Genomic DNA, 21,517 nt, shown 5'->3' with positions numbered 1-21,517 from the left:
AGGCAGATGGGCAGTTAAAAATATTGATATATAAATGAAAAATAAATTCTAACTAGTTGTTCAATACCATGTCTTTTTATTCATTTTAAATCTTTCAGATAACTATAAGTGGAAAACCACTGAAGGTATATTCTTCAGCTGTTAATTCTTCTCTTGATTTTATATTAAATTCCCCTTGATAGTTTTCCACTACATCCCAATACAACAACCATTTATCTTAATTTGTAATTTCTCTTTAATAATAAACTTCTAGAAGCGAGATTCATGAAGGCACAATCTGGAGCTATACCTTCCATATCTTAATATGGCATGTTTAATAAAATTATTTTTGAGTCCATATCAAACATTATTTTGACAAAATTATACATGCCATCCAACTTTAGATCATGATCTTATAACTGTAAACGTCTTTTGTTTCTCAGCAATCCATTCTTTCATCCAAAATTTCCTTTTAATTTCCACAGTCTTTATACTGGTGGTTTGTCTTAAGGCAACATAAATAAAACAGAGCAATGTTGGAAAACTGCTACCCCCACCCCCTATAACCCTAACTTCAATAAGAGATTGTCTATCATCTGCTCAAAATAACACAGAATGCTGATGTGCAAGTGTCTTACATTAAGTGATTCTATCACAGAATCATTAAGTTGTGAGGGGCCATTTTTCCTATCAAACCTACTTCTCTTCAGTTCAGTGGTACAAATTAAAGTATCACAGATAGATAACTATTGAACTTCTATTCATATTCATTATAAAGAGGGGCTTTCTATTTTCCTAGTGACCCTGAATCATTCTGCCAGTGGCTTTTCTTGTTTATATTGTTAATATATATTATTTATATAATTAAAATAAGGCTATCTGCTACTAACATGTAGAAGCAACTCTGCCTTTGCTTGTATCTTTTAGGAATGTGCTACTTCTTGTGTAGAAAGAGAAAATGATGCTGTTAAACTAAGATTCTTGTTTCTATAGCAGGGGAAGAAATTGTTTTGTGTTTGAGGACCAGAGGTGTGTTTCAGCAGGTTCTGACCAGTTCTGGAGTACTGGTAGTGGAAATTTTGAGTAGTTCAGAGAACCGGTAGTAAAAATTCTGACTGGCCCTGCCCCCATCTATTCTTTGCCTCCCAAGTCCCAGCTGATCAGGAGGTAATGGGGATTTTGCAGTAACCTTCCCCTGGATTGGGGAGGGAATGGAGATTTTACAGTATGCTTCCCCTGGAGTGGGGTGGGAATGGAGATTTTACAGTATCCTTTCCCTGCCACACCCATCGAGCCACGCCCATCAAGCCATGCCATGCCCATCAAGCCACACCCACAGAACCAGTAGTAAAAAAATTTGAAACCCACCACTATTGAGGACCTTACATTCATTTCTATATAGTCAATGGACATTTATTTATGATGGTGAGGCAATGACATGGCAATGTTACTGGAAGGATTGAAAAAAAAATGATACTGTTTAATCTTAAGGGTTTGCTCAGTATTTAATAATACAAGTACATTGATGGAATTATTTTAGTTGAGGGGTGGTGTAATATTTGTTTCTATATATTTGAATGTTTATTAAATATCAATGTACATTTGAAAAATTCCTAATATTCAGAATCTATTTAACAGGGATCAATGAATTTAATGTACCTTCTTTTTATGTTGATATGTAGGATGAATGATAGTCTTTATGCATCTGATTGACAAATATACATGTTTGAGACAGAAAGATAATGAAGCATAGCTTTTAGAAGCTGCAAAATTACTGTGAGGTAGAATTGCTGTAACTTGAACATCTGATTTCTGTTAAAAACTGATATCACAGCTTTCTTGAAAAACTCCAAGGTTACATTCTGCATCAATATGAGATGAACTCCGGAAATACAAAGAATAACATAATTCATTGTTATTAGTTAGGTCATTATTTACACATTTCTAAATAATGATCTCTGCTGGTGGTAACCAGATTTGTATAGCGTATACAAGAATCTCTGAGGTTGATACAATAATGGCCAAGATTCTGACTATATACCAAGCAGAATACCTCAATTTTTCTTCAAGGAATTGCTAGTTGTACTGTACAGACAAAATCCTGAACTGACTTGGCTTTGCAAATTTGAACAGTTTATACATTTGAGTTAAGAAGAGCCATTTTTTCAGAGCCTAGGATCAGTAGATTGTGCATTTTATTTTCATAGCCACACTGCTTTTATACCTGTTAAATTATTTAGATCCTACAGCAATTTCAAGAGGAAATAAAAGCCCAGATAATTTCACCTGCTGAAATCCACTCCTTAAATCTCTTTAAAGCTATTAAGAGGTGATTCACCTGAGAGAAGAACATATCACATTGAAGTGATTGGCTGCCCTGGGCATGCAAAGAGGGAATACAAATGAAATCTTCATATGGTTGTCATGACTTGCTCCACTTAAAGGAGCTTCACAAGCTTTGCGCTGAGTACAAAACACTCCCCTGCTTCTCAAATACAAGTAAATTGATACAACTTCTTTTCCCCAGCCCCGTTAACTACAGCCTTTTATTCAGAAATCATTATAATCTTAAAGAGAGAACACAGAAAAAGCTGCGTTTTCAACACAGCCTTATTTGTTACTCAAACACACTGAAACATGACTGTGACCATCTAGTGCAGGGGTGTCAAACTCACATTGTCACGTCGTTGTCACATGACTTATTGAGACTTTTTCCCCCTTCACTAAAGTGGGGGTGGGCATGGCCAGCGCTGGCCATGCGTGTGATGCATCCAGCCTATGGGCCGAGAGTTTCACAGCCCTGATTCTAGTAAGGTAAAACATGTGAGCTATCAGTACCAATCTAACTTTTAAATCAAATTATTTCATTCATTGTCAAGTCAATCATCTTAGACATAATTCTAGCAGACATACAATATCTGGAAGGGGCTTGTTGGATTTTTGTGCTACTTTGGAGTCAAATTCTAAAATATGAATCCCAGTCAACATATGTAACATTCCATTCTTTGTGTGTTCAGTTTTCTTTTCTCTTTTCCCCTTTTGGATATATAGTATAATCTATTAATTCAGGACAAGATGAGTGGCATATAAATTTAATGAATAAGTAAATGATTGATGTTTACTTGGTTCATTTGTTAGAATTAATATAAACCCTTTCAAAATATCTGATAATAAGATAAAACATTAAAGTATTGATTGAAACAAAAATTATTATTTGCTTCAATATGGATAGGTCATTTTAGTTTCTTTTCTTTTTTTTTTATGAATATATTTCCATATCTTCCTCTTTGTACCACTATTTCACTTAATACTTGTGCTTATTCAACTTGTCTTCAATTTTTTAAAAAGGCTTTCCTTTCTTGTGAAAAAAAAAATCTTGTTTTCTTAAATCACCTTCTCAGGATGCTTTCAAATTGGCTTGAGTAGCTTTTTTAAAAAAAAATTAGCGCTAAGTAACAAAGATTACATATGTTTCTTTTTTCCAGTTACACATCTCTCCATTGCTCTGCAGATTTGCTGGCTTCTCCTGCTTAGAGATCTGAAAATGCCTTATGGGATGAGTCCTCCATGAAGTTTTCCTTTGGGATCTAATTGAAGCACGAGAAGCCAGAGATGCTGCTGATACTGGAAAGATGGTTGTATAGCAAAGGAGTACATTCACATACATCTCCCTTGGTAGCTTCCTTATTAAGGTAAGTTCAATCTTGTTCCACCTAGGAGAATTTCACAGTTATGTTCTTCCTTTTCTTTGAAAAAAATGAAACTATTAGTTTTCTAGCAAATTGGATGCAGGTGGTCAGAAACAACTGCAGAAAAAGTATTTGGTACAGCACTCATTTCATTGATCTGAGAATAAAGTAAAGATAAAGGTTCTCCTAGCACATATTTGCTAGTTGTTCCTGACTCTAGGGGGCGGTGCTCATCTCCGTTTCAAAGCCGAAGAGCCAGCGCTGTCCTAAGACATCTCTGTGGTCATGTGGCAGGCAGGACTAAATGCCAAAGGTGCACGGAACGCTGTTACTTTCCCACCAAACATCATCCCTATTTTTCTACTTGCATTTTTTACGTGCTTTTGAACTGCTAGGTTGGCAGAAGCTGGGACAAGTAATGGGAGCTCTCCCCATTACGTGGCACTAGGGATTTGAACTGCTGAACTGCTGACCTTTTGATCGACAAGCTCAGCATCTTAGCCATTGAGCCACCTGATCTGAGAATATTGCTTATCTAATCTCTATCACATATCTGTTGCTATTGCTTCATGTGGGTGACATTGAATTAAGAGACAGAGAGGTGCAAGTATTGCACCTTCAAATAGACGGTGTTGTTTTCATTGCCCTTCCTTCCTTCCTTACATAAAGCTGGCTCACAGATTTATTGGTTTGTCTGCCTATCAGTTTACCTGTTCAAGCACCTGGTAAATGCTTGCCTCCATCCTGCTATCCTGAATAAACAATTCTCTGCTGAGCAGTTCACAATCAAACAAAAGTAGGATCCACAATTTTGTAAAATGCAAAATAAGGATAACAATGCCTATACCTGCCATTAAGGGAACTTTTCCTAGCTACTACATTAGCGACATTCTGTGCCTGCTTGAAGAAGCTGAGATGCTTCATAGCACTATGCACAAGCATCCCAACCACCAATTATAATCACTTGTTTAGTTCTGTTGGTAAGTTAGCAAAAACCTATCTTATTTAACTGCAGTTTTCCTAATTGTATAAGCTAACCTGCAATGTAACCTGCTCTAAATAGCAGTTTGGCTGTTTTGGAACTTAATTGCTAATTACATTGTTTAGGAAACTGCTGGCCACATTTAGCTAAGCACCAGATGAAGCTGAACATAACCAAAGGAAAACAATGAAAAGCTATATTAGGGCCAAAAACATGAAGGAGATGGACCATTTTCAGCTGTTTAAAATCAAAATAAAGAACAGGGCTAGAAAAATCTATCCATATCCTATCTGTTTTGTTTTTGTCTTTTGGAGTGACTCAAGTCTTCCTTCTTCCAGTAACAATAAACTATATTTTAGTCTTCCTGAATAAGTTTGGAAGTTCATATAAGAGAAGGGTCTCTTATTGGATGTGTTTTCATAGGGTGGTAATGAACACAGAAGGAATTCAGGCAATTCTTTTCACCTAGATGCATCTCAAAATGGAGATATTTGTTGGTAAAGGCCAGCTGTGGTGGGGCCAGCAGCATGTACATGAGCGGGGAGACCCTCCTCAAGTGAGTGGCCAGGCTTGGCCAAAGTGCAGCAAAGGCATGGGCGGGGTGAGTGGCTGCTCACTTGAGGAGGATCTTCCTGCTCTTGTGCATTCTCCCAGCCCCACCACAGCTGGCCAGGAAGTCACGAGAGTAGAAGGAAGGGAAGGAGGAGGAGGAGGAAGGAAGCCTTTGCCAGGGCTCATGGTTGTTCCTCAGCCAACCTGAATTTTCAAAAAGTTGCCAAGAAGAAAAGGAGTAGCAAAGAGTCCCAAGGAGAGCTCGCTGGGCTTTCTGAGAAAGTGAGAAGAGAGACACAAAGAGAGAGAGAGAGATACAGAGATACACACACACACACACACACACACACACACACACACATACACACAGAAAGAGAGAGAGAGAGAGAGAGAGAGATACAGAGAAAGAGAGACAGAGAGAGAGACACACACACACAGAGAGGGAGAGATAGAGAGGAGGAGAGAGATATAGAGAGAGACACAGAGAAGGAGACATACAGAGAGAGGGGGAGAGAGGGGGGAATATAGGGAGAGGGAGAGGGAGAGATACAGAGGAGGGAGAGAGAGTATTTCTCTCCATACATCTTGAATACCTATTTCTTCCACCATTTTAAAAAAGGTATTTGGAAGAGTTTTTCTGGCTTTTTTGCTTACTTTACTGCTTTTGTAATCAAGTTCTGCATCTACTATTGCATTAAAGTCTCCTACCACACAAATGTTTTCATATTCCAATTCTATAATTTTCTTGTGTAGTTTTTCATAAAAATCCTCTTGCTTATTGTTTGGTGCATATATTGCTACCAATAGTATCTGCTTACAGTTCATTGTTACCTCCACCATCAAAATTCTCCCCTCCTCATCTGCAAAAATTTGTCTAGCATTTATTGTTTCTTTGATATATAAGTCCATACCTCTTTTCTTTTGCTGTGCTATTGAAGTGTATAATTTCCCAATTTTAGAATATTCCAATAATTTATTATGTTGTTTTTTGATGTGGACCTCTGGAAGACAACTTAAATCTAACTTTAGTTTTCCTAATTTATTAAAAGTCCTTTTCCTTTTCATAGGAGAATTCAATCCGTTTATATTAATTGACAGCAATTTTATTTTTTCTTCCATAGTTTTACTTGTAGATAGCTCTTATCGATCTAGTTGTTCTTATTTCTCTCTATTCTTTTATCCTTGCACCTTCTCGTTCTGCTCTTTCCTCTCATTCTATTTCATCTTTTTTTTTGTTGTGCATCTCCCCCTCCTGATGCTTCCTCTTGTTTTTTGTCATTTCCTCTCTTCTTTTTTTTCCACATATGACCCAAACTGCTCATCATAAAATTGTTCTGCTTTTTCTATTGCATCCAATCTATGTCTTTGTTCCAACTATGTCACCAATATTCCCTCAGGTATCAACCATCTAAAATTTATTCTATGTTTGGTTGTCAAAAAAATGGTATTGTTTTCTTGTGTCTCTTACTCTTCTAGGGATCTGTTTCAAGACTACTATTTCTCTCCCTTTGTATTCAGTGGGTCATCTCTTGCTCTTTGAAGTATCTCTGCTCTTATTGCCTTCTTAGTAAATCTCACATGTACCTCTCTGGGAAGTTTATTCCTTGATGCATATCTTGTGTATATTCTAAATATTTCAGCTATCTCAGTAAGCATCTCCTGCTTGTCTACCTTCAAGGCTTCCGCCAACAGCCATTATCTCTGCAAGATTTTCGCCTTTTTCTTCTTCAATTTTCTGAAATCTCAAGAAGTATTCAGCTTTATCCATCTCCAATATAATTACTGTTCTCTCAAGATTCTTATCTGCCTGTGTAAGTCTATCCATCTCTTCCACATTTTTCTCTGTTTGTTCTGATTTCTCTTCTATTTTCTGAATCTGTTATTCCTTTTTAGTTATTATTTGTTGAATATTCTCCATTTTGTCATCCATCTTTTCCATTCTTTCCTTCATGTCTCCAAAGTTTTTTGTTGTGGCTTCTTGAAGTAGTTGGAGCATTAATTTCAGTTCTGCCTGCATTGTGTTCATTCTTTCCTGTTGCAACATGGTATCCAACAGTGGTGGGATTCAAACTTTTTAACAACCAGTTCTCTCCTCTAATGACTGGCTGGGTGGGCATGGGTGGGTGGGCATGTGACTGAGTGGGCATGGCCAACTCAACATCATTCATGGCATGGTGGGGTGGTGCAGGTTGGCCAATGCTGCAGAGACAGGGTGATTTCCTACATACCATTCTGAGCCCTTTCCCCCCCCCCCTTTGTCTGAAAATAGTTTATCTAAAGATTGCAACTGCCTGCCGAGTACATGCTGGCAAAAGGAGGCTAGGGGGGAAAAAAGAGAAGGGCTGATGAAAATGCCCCATTTTCTGCCTCCTTTTGGCTGTCTGTTCTGCGCTGGATCACAATGGGGCGGTGGGGGGAAGCAAAAAGCCCACTCGGTCCGTACTCACCAGCACGATGGCAAATCTCTTTTCCAGCTTGCTGGTTTGGCATTGGGAGCTTGAGGGGTAGATTGTGCACCCCAAAGTCCATCTGCTGCTCCTCCAAGCCCAGCTCTGGTGGCAGCTGACCATCGGACCAATTGTCTTCCAGTGCTCATGCAAGGAACCCTGGAGCTTAGTGGCAGCATATTGCATGCATTTCACTCCAAGCAACCAGGGCTGGAAAACACATGGCTGGGACAGAGCATTCCTCCTTAACAGGCTCCAAACGAACCATTGCTGCTGCTCCAAGCCTGTGTTCCCCACAAAGTGCTGGAAGTCCAGTACTTCCCCACCCAGTCAGCCCGCACTCCCCTCTCGCTCCAAGCTCCAATTCCCCAAGTATCCCATGCACGCAACCTCCCAAAATTTTTAAGAATTAGATCCTCAGAGAGGAAAGGCACACTGAGGCCATCAGCAGGCTTGTTAAGGCATGCAATAATAATTGTGAGGGCAGGCTTTTTCAAGGCTGGTCCTAGAGGGAGACAGAGATCAGAGATCGATCAGGGAAGGCACAGGCGGCAGAAATGGAGGAGAAAGATAGGGCCCTCTGGGGGAGAAACCTCTGGAAATTGGGAAAGGCACAGGCAGCAGAAATGGAGGAGAAAGGTAGGAAGCCCTGGGGGGGAACCTCCAGAGATCAGGAAAGGCAGATACCTGAGGCAGAAAGGTAGGCTATGCACAGGGACCGCATGGTTGAGGCAAGCGAGCGAGTGAGGGAAACAGCAGCAGGTGTGCCATGGGCATGACTCTAGGCATCAGCCAAGGTGGGTGGGGTGAGATAAGGAGTGACTGGGTGGGGAGGGGAGGGGCCAGCCAGTGGTGCGATTTGCCGGTTCTCTGAACTACACAAAAATTTAACAACTGGTTTGCCCAAACTGGTCCAAACTGGCTGAAGCCCACCTCTGGTATCCAATGATCTTTGACTTGCTGGACTAGATGCTGCTGCTGCTGCTGCTGCTGCTGCTGCTGCTGCTGTTGATGATGATGATGCAGATGCATTTCCCCCCAATTTACTTAGATTTCAATTGCTTGTCATTTTGAATAGTCTTAGAGAGTTTAAGGGATTTAAAAGCAATAATCAATAATAACTCAAATTTTATGCCAATGTTTCCATAGACCCCAGCCAACTTCCCACTTTTAAGAAATATTTTCACAAGTCAAACCACCACAAAATCTTTTTTCTTTTTCTCCTCCTCTTATTCTCAGCCTCCCAGTAATTTCACACTTTCTGTTGTTGTACTCCAAAAAAGATAGTTTGTTAGTTCCCAAGTTCCCAAGTTCTTCTTCTCTTGGTAAATTTGTAATCCACATAGGCCCACCAAGCCCCAGAGTTCAACCACAAAGGGTCATAGATTACCAAAAGGAGAGTTCAGCAAAAAAGAAAAAAGAAGTAGTTTCCTGCTTTTTCTGAGCTTCTGTTTACTTTGTCTGTTTAATTTCCATATAAGTTCAAAGAGCTACACTGTTTAACTAGTTACAAGGTTTTACTCTCTGTCTCTGCTTTCTTGTACAAACAATTTGCCAGTGCAGTTGCTATTTGTAGCAAAACCAGCTACCAGTAATCTTCAGCCAACATTCAAGGTCACACTTCCACTCACTTTCACTTCTCACTGTTTTTTCCTCCACCTGTAGATATCGCTGTTGCTCTATTTTTCTCCTTTTCCTCTCTCACTAATTTGTATTGTATTCTCCAGTCCAAAACTTTTTAAACATCCCAAAAGTCATATTCCAAAATAATTTTCAATTTAGTCACTATTGTTGTTTAAAACCCCCAATCTGACTTTCCTAGCTTTAGATTTCTTTCTCTTTTCTGAAAGGTTCTCTTTTCCCTGTTTCCAGTTCTATAGATAGTTCTCAGACTTACTCACAGCTATTCTTCTGGGGGTGGGGGCGGGTGGAAAACAAACAATTCCACCTCCTCCTCTTTGAGTCCCACTTTCACCATGCTAGCTTTAAGTGGGTAGGTTCCTCAACAGAAGTTGGAAAAATCTCACCCAGATCAATCACACTGTTCATCCATTTTTTATGCTTGCTTCATTGGTTGGCTGTCACAGCTTTGGCCAGGCATGCAATGACTGTCCTTTTCTTCCAGCTGGATTGAGAGCTTCCTTCAAATCAAACAAGGAGTTTGCACTCTCCTTGTGATCAATGGAGTGTCCTCTCTGTCTTCATCACCCAGGGTGATTTGGGTCCCTCGAAACCACCCGGCAGGTCGAATTTGGTGTGATTCCGCGGAGCCCCGTGGAGATGTATTGTATCACCGCTATGCCATCCCCACCTCCCATATCCTAAATAATTATTGTAACCCTCTAGTCACATCCTATATTAAAGAGAAAAAAAGGATAATATATCAAAAGAGTACCCATCAAGTCTGTATAGCCCTGATTCTGTCCAACACAATATCACTCCCCAAACTTCCCTCTCTCTTCTATACAATGCATATGAGTTGATCCTAAACATCTGATCAAGATATGTTGATAAATCTCTGTGCAATAGTTTTATATGTACAGAGTTTCAGCTTCCATTGAATCTTATATACATAAGGGTTTGTGCAGATAGTTGTCCACATTCAAAATCCCATATTCCACAATAAGTTACGTATCTGGGATCAGAGAACCCAAGTATCACTGAGAGTAAAGGACTCAATAGATCATTTTAAGGGATTCAGGCAATTCTTTTCACCTAGATACATCTCAAAATGGAGATATTTGTTGGTAAAGGCCTTTTTTAAAAAAACAAAGTCATCATAGTAGAAAGTCCAGGGAGTCCTCATTTTGTAACTGCAATTGGTTACAAAGAGACAGACAGACAGACAGGCAGACAGGCAGACAGGCAGACAGGCAGACAGCTGGTTGCTGCTGTTTCATTCAGATAAAAGTCAGATAAAATGGGTCCTATGCCTGACCCATTTTTTTCCCCACCTCCTCAAGAGATTGCTTAACAAGCTCTCTCTTCCTGGGCTGCTTTTCTCCACAGCACAGAACTTCCCTAAAAAGTACTAGCTTCAATTTAAGAAACACATATCTGTGACCTTAATTAATTTATTAGAATGCTGGGTCAGCCACAGCTGCTGCATGAAACTGATCAGGCCTTAGTCAGTGTCACACAATTGTGTTATTAAAGACTTGTGTTATTGAAAATGTATGCATTGGTCAAAAAATTAATTTTATTATCATTTATTACTGTTGTATTTGCAAACATCACTATCTGAGTCAGTTGCTAAATGAGGATTATCTATACTGAATTTTATCTGAGCTTGGAAAAGAATCACATTATAAACATCTGTTCTTTTATAGAATAATACTTAAATTTACAGTTATTTCCTGTAAGTATCTTAACATTTTAATGACTACATGAATGCAAGAAAGCTTCTAAATGGCACTGAAGTGTACTTTCAAAAGTTAGGAAAATATTAGGGTAGGGATTTCTTTGTTTGTTTTTATCTGTTTTATATTTATAATATTGTCTTGACCAACTTTTGATATCACTCTGTTAACTCCATCCCAAAACTTCTCTGTGTGTAGAAGGATGCATGAAAAAGACAAATATAGTGCATTTCTATCTCCATGATTGAAAAATTGTTGCACAGATAACTAGGAGTTTACAAATTTGTGTTGACACTTCTTTTGTACATTCTATTCATTGTATAACATTCAGGTAGAGGACATAGAATGTTCTATCTTCCTCCATGGTTATACAAATGACACCAATATGAAAATAGCAACTCTGCTACTATATTTAACAATTGATATATTGTTTAAATGTATTGCCATTTTGGGCTTGGATTTTTCAGCAATTGTAGACAATTTTCTAACTGTTGGTTTTCAGGTAGTGTTAATAAATTGGCTCTTTCAATGAATGCTATTATTATGTCTACAGGTAGTTCTTGACTTATAACCATAACTGGGACTGGAATTTTCACTGCTAAGTGATGTGGTCATTAAATGAGTCATGCCCATCTTTAAGATCTTTTTCCCCCATAGTTGTTAAGCAAATTTGATTTCCCCCTTTGACTTTTCTTGTTGGAAGTTCCCTACAAAGGTTGTTAATTATGATCATTTAATGATGATCATGTTAATGGTGAACTCTGGGACTCTGCAATGTTTGTAAATGCCTGGTGGTTGCCAATCATTTGAATTGTGATCAGTGACAATTGTGAGGGTGAGGGTTGACTTATTTTCCAAAGCTCCTGAGGGTTGAACAAGAAGGAACAGGTGGAAACTCATGAAAGAGACATCCAAGGAGAAACTTCCTGATAGCGAGAACAGAATAATAGAGTTGGAAGGGATCTTGGAGGTCTTCTTAGTCTACCTTCCTGCTCTGGCAGGAAATCCTGTACCATTTCAGTCAAATGGTTGTCCAATCTCTTCCAGACCAAGCCAAGTCCAAAAATGCCAGGGAATTTCAAGATGCCTGGAACGCTGACAAATCAACCATTAAAGACCCATAGACATTAACAACATCTATATGCAAAAGAGACTATCACCCAGCCCAAAAATGAACAAAAAGACCCAAGCACCTTTCCACTAGCAATCACTACCCAGATCAGTATAGATTAACTCCAAGGTTAACATCAGACCAACAATCAAATAAACAATACTCCAGTTAAGAAACTGCCAAAGAAGCCAACAGCAAACAGCCCAACCAAAGGATCTCTAAGACCACCTCCACCAACACAGACAGGCAATCCACTAGAATATAAATTGACAGCAAACTTCCCTCCTTATTAGTACTGATAATGTTACCTAGTTTGGGTAATGAAACATCTGCAAAAAAACATGCAAGCTCAGAGAGTACCAAGGACCCCTAATCTCTTCTTAAAAATTTCCAGTGTTGGGGTATTCACAATTTCTGGAGGCAAGTTGTTCCACTGATTAATTGTTCTGACTGTCAGGAAAGTTCTCCTTAGTTCTAGGTTGCTTCTCTCCTTGATTAGTTTCCATCCATTGCTTCTTGTCCTGCCTTCTAGTGCTTTGGAGAATAGGTTGTCCCCCTCTTCTTTGTGGCAGTCCCTCAAATATTGGAACAAAGCTGGCATATTATTCCTGTCCTTATTTTCATTAGAAGGAACCCTCTTTTTTTTTTATTAATTAATAACCCTGCTACCGCCCCAAATTCTTCAATTGTCTCTAATAAATATAAACAGGATTCTATGGGCTTTTCCAAAATAAAAACCATATCATCAGCAAAGGCCTGGGTTTTATATACCTGTTGTCCAATTCTAAGGCCTTTAATTTTTTCTTCATTCCTTATTTTACGTAATAGAGTTTCTAATGATAAAATAAAAAGTAAGGGAGATAGGGGACATCCCTGTCTTGTGCCTTTACCAATAGGAAATTCTTCCATCAAGTCCCCATTTATCAATAATCTGGCCATTTGTCTAGAATAGATGGCTTTAATCGCATTTATAAACCTCTGCCCAAAGCCCATATATTCCAAATGCACTATTATAAAATCCCAATTAACTCTATCAAATGCCTTCATGGCATCTATAAAAACTAATGGAACCTGTTTGCCTGGGTGTTCTTCATAGTATTCCAGTGTATTTAACATAAATCTCATTTTATCCCGTAATTGTCGTGATGGTAGGAATCCATTTTGGTCCATATGTATGAATTCATTCAAAAACCCTTTTAATCTATTTGCCAAAATTGTAGTAAAAATTTTATAATCTGAATTCAGAAGGGAAATTGGTCTGTAGTTTTTTATATCTGATGGGGGGGGGGACCCTCTTTTTTGTTCTGCAAACCAAAGTCTAAATATTAGAGAAAAACAAGGCAGGAATCTCCTTTCCCAATGTCTTTTTTTTTTTTCAAAAAAGTGTTTTATTTTTATTTCTCATAAACACATTTACATGTACAGTCATTTCCATCATTTTTCATTCATCTTTTCTTTTAACTTTCATTTTTAATTTTTACTTTTTCGGGGCTGCTCTTTTACCCTTTAGTTTTACTCCAACCTTTCTTCTTCTCCTCCCCTTCTCTTCCTTCCTGTTTTTCCTCCTACTTCCTTTGTTCTTCCTCTCCTTCTCTTTCATACTTCCCTTTCTCTTCCCCCACTCCTCTCTTCTTCCCCCTTCTAACCTTCTCCTCTGCTCCTCTTTCTCCTCCCTTTTCTTTGTCTCCTTTTCCCTTTCTTTTTTCTCCTCTCCTCTCCTCTCCTCTCCTCTCCTCTCTTCTCCCTTCCTCTCTCTCTACTTCTTCCACTCTCTCCTGTTGTTCCCCTTTTCAGTTCAATCTAAAGTGATATTCGAGCAGCCCCGATTTTCTAATTATCTTTATTCTCATTTCAATTTCTTTTTCAATTATTATTTATTTTTGTTTCATTATTTGCATACATTTTTATAATATCTCACTTTCTTTTCCTTTTATCCCCCCTTCCCCTTTCTCCTTTTACTTGACATCATCTTGGTATCTATTTTTCTAATTGTTTTCTCCCATCTATTCTCTATCTATTTTATCTCTATATCCTTATTCATATTTCCTTTCTAACCAATCATAAAATTTATCTCATGTCTTGAAATACGTCGACTCCTCTTTATTTTTTATTCTTAATGTTAATCTATTCATTTCTGCACATTCTAAAATTTTCTTTATAATTTCTCCTTCCAATGGGATTTTATCTGCTTTCCAGTTTTGTGCAAATACAATTCTAGCCGCTGTTATTATATGAATAATCAAATATGTATCTTCCTTACTATAATTCTCTGGTAAAATTCCCAATAAGAATATCTCTGGTTTTAACTCTGTATGTTGCTGCAACATTCCCTCTAACCATGTTGTATTTTCACCCAGTATTGTTTTACTTCTTTACACAACCACCACATATGATAGTAGGATCCTGGCAACTGGTGACATTTCCAACACTTAGCTGGTTTATCTTTAAACATCTTAGCTAATCTTTCTGGTGGTATATGCCATCTATAAAACATCTTATACAAGTTTTCTTTATAGGCTGTTGCCATTGTTAATTTATAGTTTCTTTCCCAAAGTTGTTGCCATTTCTCCAATTCTATGGTGTATCCAAAATTCTTTGCCCATGCTATCATTGTTTCTTTTACTTCTTCGTCCTCTAGTCTAATACACAATAAATAATTATATAATTTCTTAATCATTTTCTCATCTGTTCCTGTCAATATTTCATCCAGTTCTGATTTCCCCATTAAAGCCATATTGTCTACGATCTGCTTCATATCTTGACTGTATTTGCAGTCTTGTATACCAATCTATCTCAAACCCTTGACTCTCTAGTTCTTGTTTTTGTTTCAGTCGTCCCCGATCTGTCAAAATGTCTTTATATCTAACAATATTCCCCATGTTCACAATATTTGGGTATGTCATAAGGCAGGAATCTCCTTTCCCAATCTCTTAAGATCAAAGATTGCATTCCATTTCTTCTGCCAGCCAAACTATGTTTTCCAATACCAAACTGAGTTTTCCCAAGCTAAATCTTAAATCTAAAATGGGAACTGACCCAAGACAAAAGTTCCTGGGACAAAACAAAAAATCAACGTGGCAACAGAAAGGGAATCAGTTGAGAAGTAGACCAACAGCTTCCCCAATGAGTCCAGCTCAGGAAACTAGCCCAGCAGAGCTTCTATAGGATGACACAGTCTACCCCAAAGAGCTATGCCTTCAGATGAAAATATGAGGAACAGGCATCCTTAGTGATTAATTTGGTAGCTTCTTAGAGACATTTGCCTGGCATTGGTGTATGTAGAAAAGGTGGAGCAGGTGGCCTTTGATAGGAGGATAAAGGAAGATGGTCATCTCCTTGGAAACTCTGATGGCTTTATGACTTCAGTTTAGCCTGCAGGCTAAAGTGTCAGTTACTGTCAGTTATCAGTTATCAGAGTGAAGATGCCTCCCAAGAGGCAGGCTGGTCTTCAGAAGGGCTCCTGGACTCTGGGAAACCTTCCCTTTTTTTTTTTTTTTTTTTTGTAACCAGTTATCAGAGGGGTAAGTGAGAATGAGAGTTTGGTTGGGATTAGAATTAGGGTGAGGATGAAAGTTAGGATGAGGGTGAGGTTGAAGATCAGGATAAGAAGGAGAGTCAGGGAAATGGAGAGAGGCAAAGGGATGGAACAGAGGAGGGAGGGAAGGGGAAGAAAAAAGGGGAACAAAAGACAGAGGAAAGATTAGGAATAGAAGGAAAAGAGGAAAGAAAAGGGAGGTGGAGAGGGCGGGAGGTGGGAAAGGGAAAAGTGAGGGAGAAAGGGAGAAAGAGGAAGAGATAGATTATGAGGGGGTTAGAGGGAGGAGAAGGAGAGGAAGGGAGGGTGGAGGGAGGGGAAAGGGGAAGGGGTCAGGGAGGGAAAGGGGAGAGAGAACAAGTGGCAGAGGGATGGGAAAGGGCAGGGGAATGGAGATGGGAAGAAGAGGGGGGAGGGGAAGAGGGAGGGGAGAGGGGAAGGGGGAACAAAGAGGGAGAAAGGGGAAGAGGTAGGGGAAGGGCAGTAGAGATCAGAGAGAGAGGGAGAGGGTGGAAAGGGACAGGAAGAATGGGAAAGGGAGAGGAAAGGAGGTGGAGGGAGATAGGGAAGAAATGGAAGAAAGGGAGGGAGGGAAAGGGGAGGAGGAGGAGGGGAAAGGAGAGAGTAAAGGAGTTGGGGAGGGGGACATGGGAAGGGAGAAGGGGTAGGGGGATGGGGATGGGGATGGGGAGAGTGAGGGAGTGGGAACTGGAGAGAAGGTAAGAGAGGGGGATAAAGAAGGGGAGGAATCTTGGGAGTCGGGGAGAAGGGGGAGGAAAGGGGGAGGAAAGGGGGAGATGGGAGGGGGACTGAAGGAAGAAAAGAGGAGGGGAAAGAGAGAAAGGGGAGGGGAGGGGAGAGGGAAGTGAAGGAGACAGGGAGGGGAGGGGAAGAGTGACAGAAACAGAAATTGGAAAGGTGGGAAGGGAGAAGAGAAGTTGGAGAGTGAAGGAATGGAGTGGGAGGGGAGTGGAGTGGAGAAAGATAGGGAGAGATGGACCATGAGTGGGTTGGGGACTTACTTAGAAGATTAACTTCCTTATAATTGGATGTACTGCAGAAATGCACAGTGAACACTGCAGTAGAATAAGGGTGCTGTATGAATTCAGATGTTGACTCTGAATTCTAGATTTCTAAAACATCAGGGAATCCTGGTTTTCCAATCCTAGTCAACCCTTTCGACCACTGGATCACACCAGTATTTACTGGTTATATGGGATTAAGTGAAACTCCCAGAGTTGCTGGGAGTTGGATGGCATACAATTTTAATATATTCTGGTTGTTTGCACAATCAGCCAGATATTATTAATATACAGAAGAATCTTTCTGTTTTGGTAATGCTTGCTTCTCCCGTTCTTTTCCCCTTCCACTTGTTTTTTTCCAAAAGAAAATGTTGCCTGAAAATCATTACTATTTTAAAATCCTTTAAAGTATTCTACCTCCCTCTCTCTCTCCCTCTATCCCCCCCCCCTAATGTTTTGGTATGCAATATTTCCCTTTTGATTAAGTGGAATGTGCAGAATAACAGAACAGAATAACAGAGTTGGAAGAGACATTCAGGGTCTTCTAGTTCAACACCCTGCTTGGGCAGGAAACCCTACACCACTTGAGACAAATGGTTGTCCAATATCTTCTTAAAACTTCCAGTGTTGGAGTATTCACAATTTCTGGAGGCAAGTTGTTCCACTGATTAATTGTTCTGACTGTCAGGAAATTTCTCCTCAATTCTAGGTTGCTTCTTTCCTTGATTAGTTTCCATCCATTGCTTCTTGTTCTGCCTTCAGGTGCTTTGGAGAATACAGTAGGTTGACTCCCTCTTCTTTGTGGGAGCCCCTGAGATATTGGAATGCTGGTATCATGCCACCCTTAGTCCACTAGTTCAACAATTAACTAATAGAACAGGTTGCCTCCTAGAGTTGTGGGTGCCCCATTGTTGGAAGTTTTCAAGAAAAGATTGGGCAACCATTTGTCTGGGATTGTATAAGGCCTCCTGTCTTAGGTAGGGAGTTGGAGTAGAAGACCTCCAAGGTCCCTTCCAGCCATATGATTCTAAGCAAAGGAATGACAATAAAAGTGTGAACACCTAGGAGAGTAGGAAACTTTTAAAAGCAATTCAACTATTCCTAGATAAAAGATCCAAAGGCAAGATTTGAATCTAAGTGACAGCCCAGAAACCTATTGTCTTAAAACGAACTCCAGAGCCTTAGAATTGCAGTACATTATCAGATTAATGTTTTCTAAAATGGAAAGACAATACAAATGAATTTAACTTTTGAGACTGCATCAGTGTTACTGAGAATCATTCTAATTCAAATACACATATGCTATTGGTGCTATAAACAGAGGCTTTCCTAGTAATCTTATGAGCAACAAAACAGTTTTTGGTGATGTTTCTGTTAGATCAGCCATTAAATCTATTATTACCACACAGCCTCTTTTGCCAGGCCAGTAATACTGCATTTAATGATCTTCACAAGTCCAGAAGGTATATCAACAAACTAATCACTACTTAGGAAAAATATCTCTAGCATCTGCTTTTGTTGCCAAGAAGTCCCTTGGTATGTGCATATCCTCAGCCGAAATGATTGCTTTGGACATGATGGTTCCCAAACAATCATGTTTCTGCAGCTGGAGAAACAGAGAAGCCAAGAATCACCTTTCATCTGCCAAGCTGCAGGAGAACAAGCTGATTGGCAATCCATTGAATAAATCAAACTCTGAGAATTGGAAATAGTTTTCTAAAACCAGATAGATAATACATTTGTCATACTATTTATCAGATCTCAGGGTCTTCAAACCTGCCTGAATGCAAGCTGATGAAGAGAAACAACATATGAAATAGCCTAGAAATGTATTATCAGGAGAGCTTCAGACATTTACAAAATAATGTGGAGCTACTACTCAAAATTTAGTTTAACTCATGCTCAGCGTTAAATGCTGCAATGACAAATGGAATATGATGCTTTCACTGAATCTTCTGTATAAGACTCTACCTGTGGCCCTAGGACTGCATGCAGATTTTAATGTGCTGATTGCAACCAGTTCAGCCAAATTCATTTTTTCTACCTTTGTTTATGAAGAAAGGAGAGAGAAAGTTTTAGAAACTAAAATACAAAAGAGAGAAGTAAACATTGAGCTGACATTGTATTGGTTCGGCCTTGTCCATTGTTTGCTTAAGCCTCACTTAGCATTTGGCTTCCAATATATTATTTGGAAAGCTTATTATTTCAACAGAAGTTCACCATACTTGATCTATGATTTCAAGACCCTGAAATTAAATTGTTATTATTGTTATAAGAATTTTCAGTGTTGTTTTGTTTCATAAACTCCCAGTTTTTCAAGTGGGGTATGCATTCTTGGAAAATAATAGCAAGTAATACATTACATCTTCTCAAATGCTAGCTCTCTACAATGGAGGTCAATTCTCTACCATGGAGGTCAATTTTTAATTACAGTATTAGGTGAAGCCAAAGTCAAAATCTTTGGGTTAATGCTTCTGAGCTATCAAGCTATGAAATATGTATCGGATACAATGCACACATGTATAAAATGAGCAATGGTTAATAATTGTTAGTTATTAGATTTTTCAGAGGATATAATGGAATGTATGGATGACCTTGGAGAATGAGGGGAAGAGGTGCTGCCTCAGAAACAATCAGACAGAAGAGGCAGGAATCCCTAATGGCTTAATGGTTAAAGAAAGAAACTTAGGAAGCACATACCCTAATGGATCAAATGGTTAAAAGTTGTACTCCCAAACTTGCCAGATTCTGTTAATGTAGCCTTACAGTAAAGTAGATTTAGCTCATCTAGTGGTGTTTTCTGTCTGGTTTACCTGGAAGAGCTGACATCAATCTCAATTGCAAGTCTCAAAGTACAAACTTCCCGCTACCACTTTTAACCATCTGAACAATTAGGATGGGTCCTTCCTAAGTTCCTTTCTCTGATCATTAAGACATTGGGGGCTTTCACCTCTTATCTGATTGTTTCCTAGGTGGCATCTCTTCCCCTCATTCCCCACGTTCCTCCACACATTTCATTACAGAGGATGAAGTTAGACTACATTTTCAAAGAAAGGAACTCATTATACCGTACTTAGGATCTTCCAAGCCAACAAATCCATTCTCTGACTGGAGAATGAAAGCCTGACAACTGCCTTGACCACATCTTCTGCAACAGCTTAAACTCAATTTATGGACTACAAATAAAAGAATCCTTTTTCCAACAGTGACCACAGCATGATTGACTTTTGTCTCAATATACACCCTTACAAAAATCACCAAAATAATGGGACACCCAGCTACAACTTCAAAAAAGCCAACTATGATCTCATAAGAAAGCTCCAATCCAAAAAAAAATGCCTCTGGTAAAAAAATAAAACTGGCTATGTAGCTAATTTTAAAAGCTTCTACAAAAATATATTCCACCAAATAAAGACTGAATGCACTAATTACCATATCAAACAAGAAGAAAACACTCTGCACACGAAATCCAACCATGCCTTCTATAATTTTGTAAACAACAAACTTAAAGACTTGAAATCCATCCCATATCTCAAAGGACCTAATGGTAAAGAATGCAATGATGAAGCAGTTAAAGCAAACCTCTTTAATACATTCTTCGGCTCAGTCTTTGTAAACAGAAATGGCTCATGCCCAACATTCCTTAGTCGTACCACTAATAACTACAACGATCTAACACAAATAGATTTCACAGAAGATAACATTGAAAAGGCACTATGCAGACTAAAACCATCTCTATCCATCGGACCTGATGAATTATGTGCATATTTCTTTAAAAAGTTTTCCACTGCTATAGCAGAACTCCTAAGCATAATCTTTGAAAAATCCTTCAGGACCAGCTCCCTGCCCAATCTATGGTCACTAGCCATGGTCATCCCTATCTTCAAAAAAGGAGACCCCAGTCTAATTGAAAATTACAGATCAATCTCTTTATGCTGCATCACCTGCAAAATCATGGAATCAATCATTAACCAATCCATTACCCTCCACCTAGATACAAACAACCTACTCTCTAATAAACAATTTGGTTTCAGAAAAAAATTATCCTGTAATCTACAGCTTCTACACTGCAAAAACATATGGACTACAAATCTCGATCAGGGCAAAGCAATAGCCGCAATTTGCATAGACTTCTGTAAAGCCAGAAGTCTGGCTTTGATTCAGTGGTACATGACAAACTACTTCTAAAACTAAAATCCTATGGCATTTCCGGACCCCTACATAATTGGATAGCTACATTCCTGTCAAACAGACAAGAAGTGGTCAAAATAGGGAGGGCCCTATCAAATCCTGCTCCTGTAAATAGCAGTGTCCCCCAGGGCAGTGTTCTAGGACCAACATTCTTCATACTATACATAAACAACCTTTGCAATCATATTATAAGCAACTGTGTTCTATTCACCGATGATGTAAAAATATTTAACACCACCGACAATGCTGCTACCCTTCAAAAAGACCTTGACTTTGTGTCAGAATGGTCAAACAATTGGCAACTCCAAATCTCAACCAACAAATGCTCTGTCTTACACATTGGCAAAAAGAACCAGAACACAAAATACAAGCTGAGTGGACACAACCTTGTAGATGACCCTCACTCTGTCAAGGACCTTGGAATACTCATATCAAATGATCTAAGTGCCAAAACTCAACATCACCAAAAAGGCATTAAGGGTTGTAAACCTAATCTTGTGTAGCTGCTTTTCCAGTAAAATCACACCACTAACCAGAGCATACAAAACATTTGCTAGCCAATTCTCGAATACAGCTCATCTATCTGGAACCCACATTGCATATCGGACATTAATACAATCGAACGTGTCCAGAAATATTTCACAAGAAGA

The 21,517-nt window shown here is 39.0% G+C and overlaps 1 protein-coding gene and 1 long non-coding RNA gene across 2 annotated transcripts in view; both read left to right on the top strand.

Moving 5' to 3' along the window:
• Positions 1 to 21,517, top strand: part of SGCZ (sarcoglycan zeta) — a 579,653-nt gene that overhangs the window by 480,624 nt on the left and 77,512 nt on the right. The window lies entirely within an intron of this gene.
• Positions 15,422 to 19,885, top strand: LOC117680191 (uncharacterized). The gene is made up of 2 exons (XR_004595565.3): positions 15,422 to 15,640; positions 19,649 to 19,885. It is a non-coding gene; the product is annotated as an uncharacterized LOC117680191 (long non-coding RNA).

This window comes from Pantherophis guttatus, chromosome 8 (genome assembly GCF_059756535.1).
Source record: "Pantherophis guttatus breed Tessera chromosome 8, ASM5975653v1, whole genome shotgun sequence".
In the NCBI taxonomy this organism is placed as follows: Eukaryota; Metazoa; Chordata; class Lepidosauria; order Squamata; family Colubridae; genus Pantherophis; species Pantherophis guttatus.
This window is presented reverse-complemented; position numbering and strand designations above follow the sequence as displayed.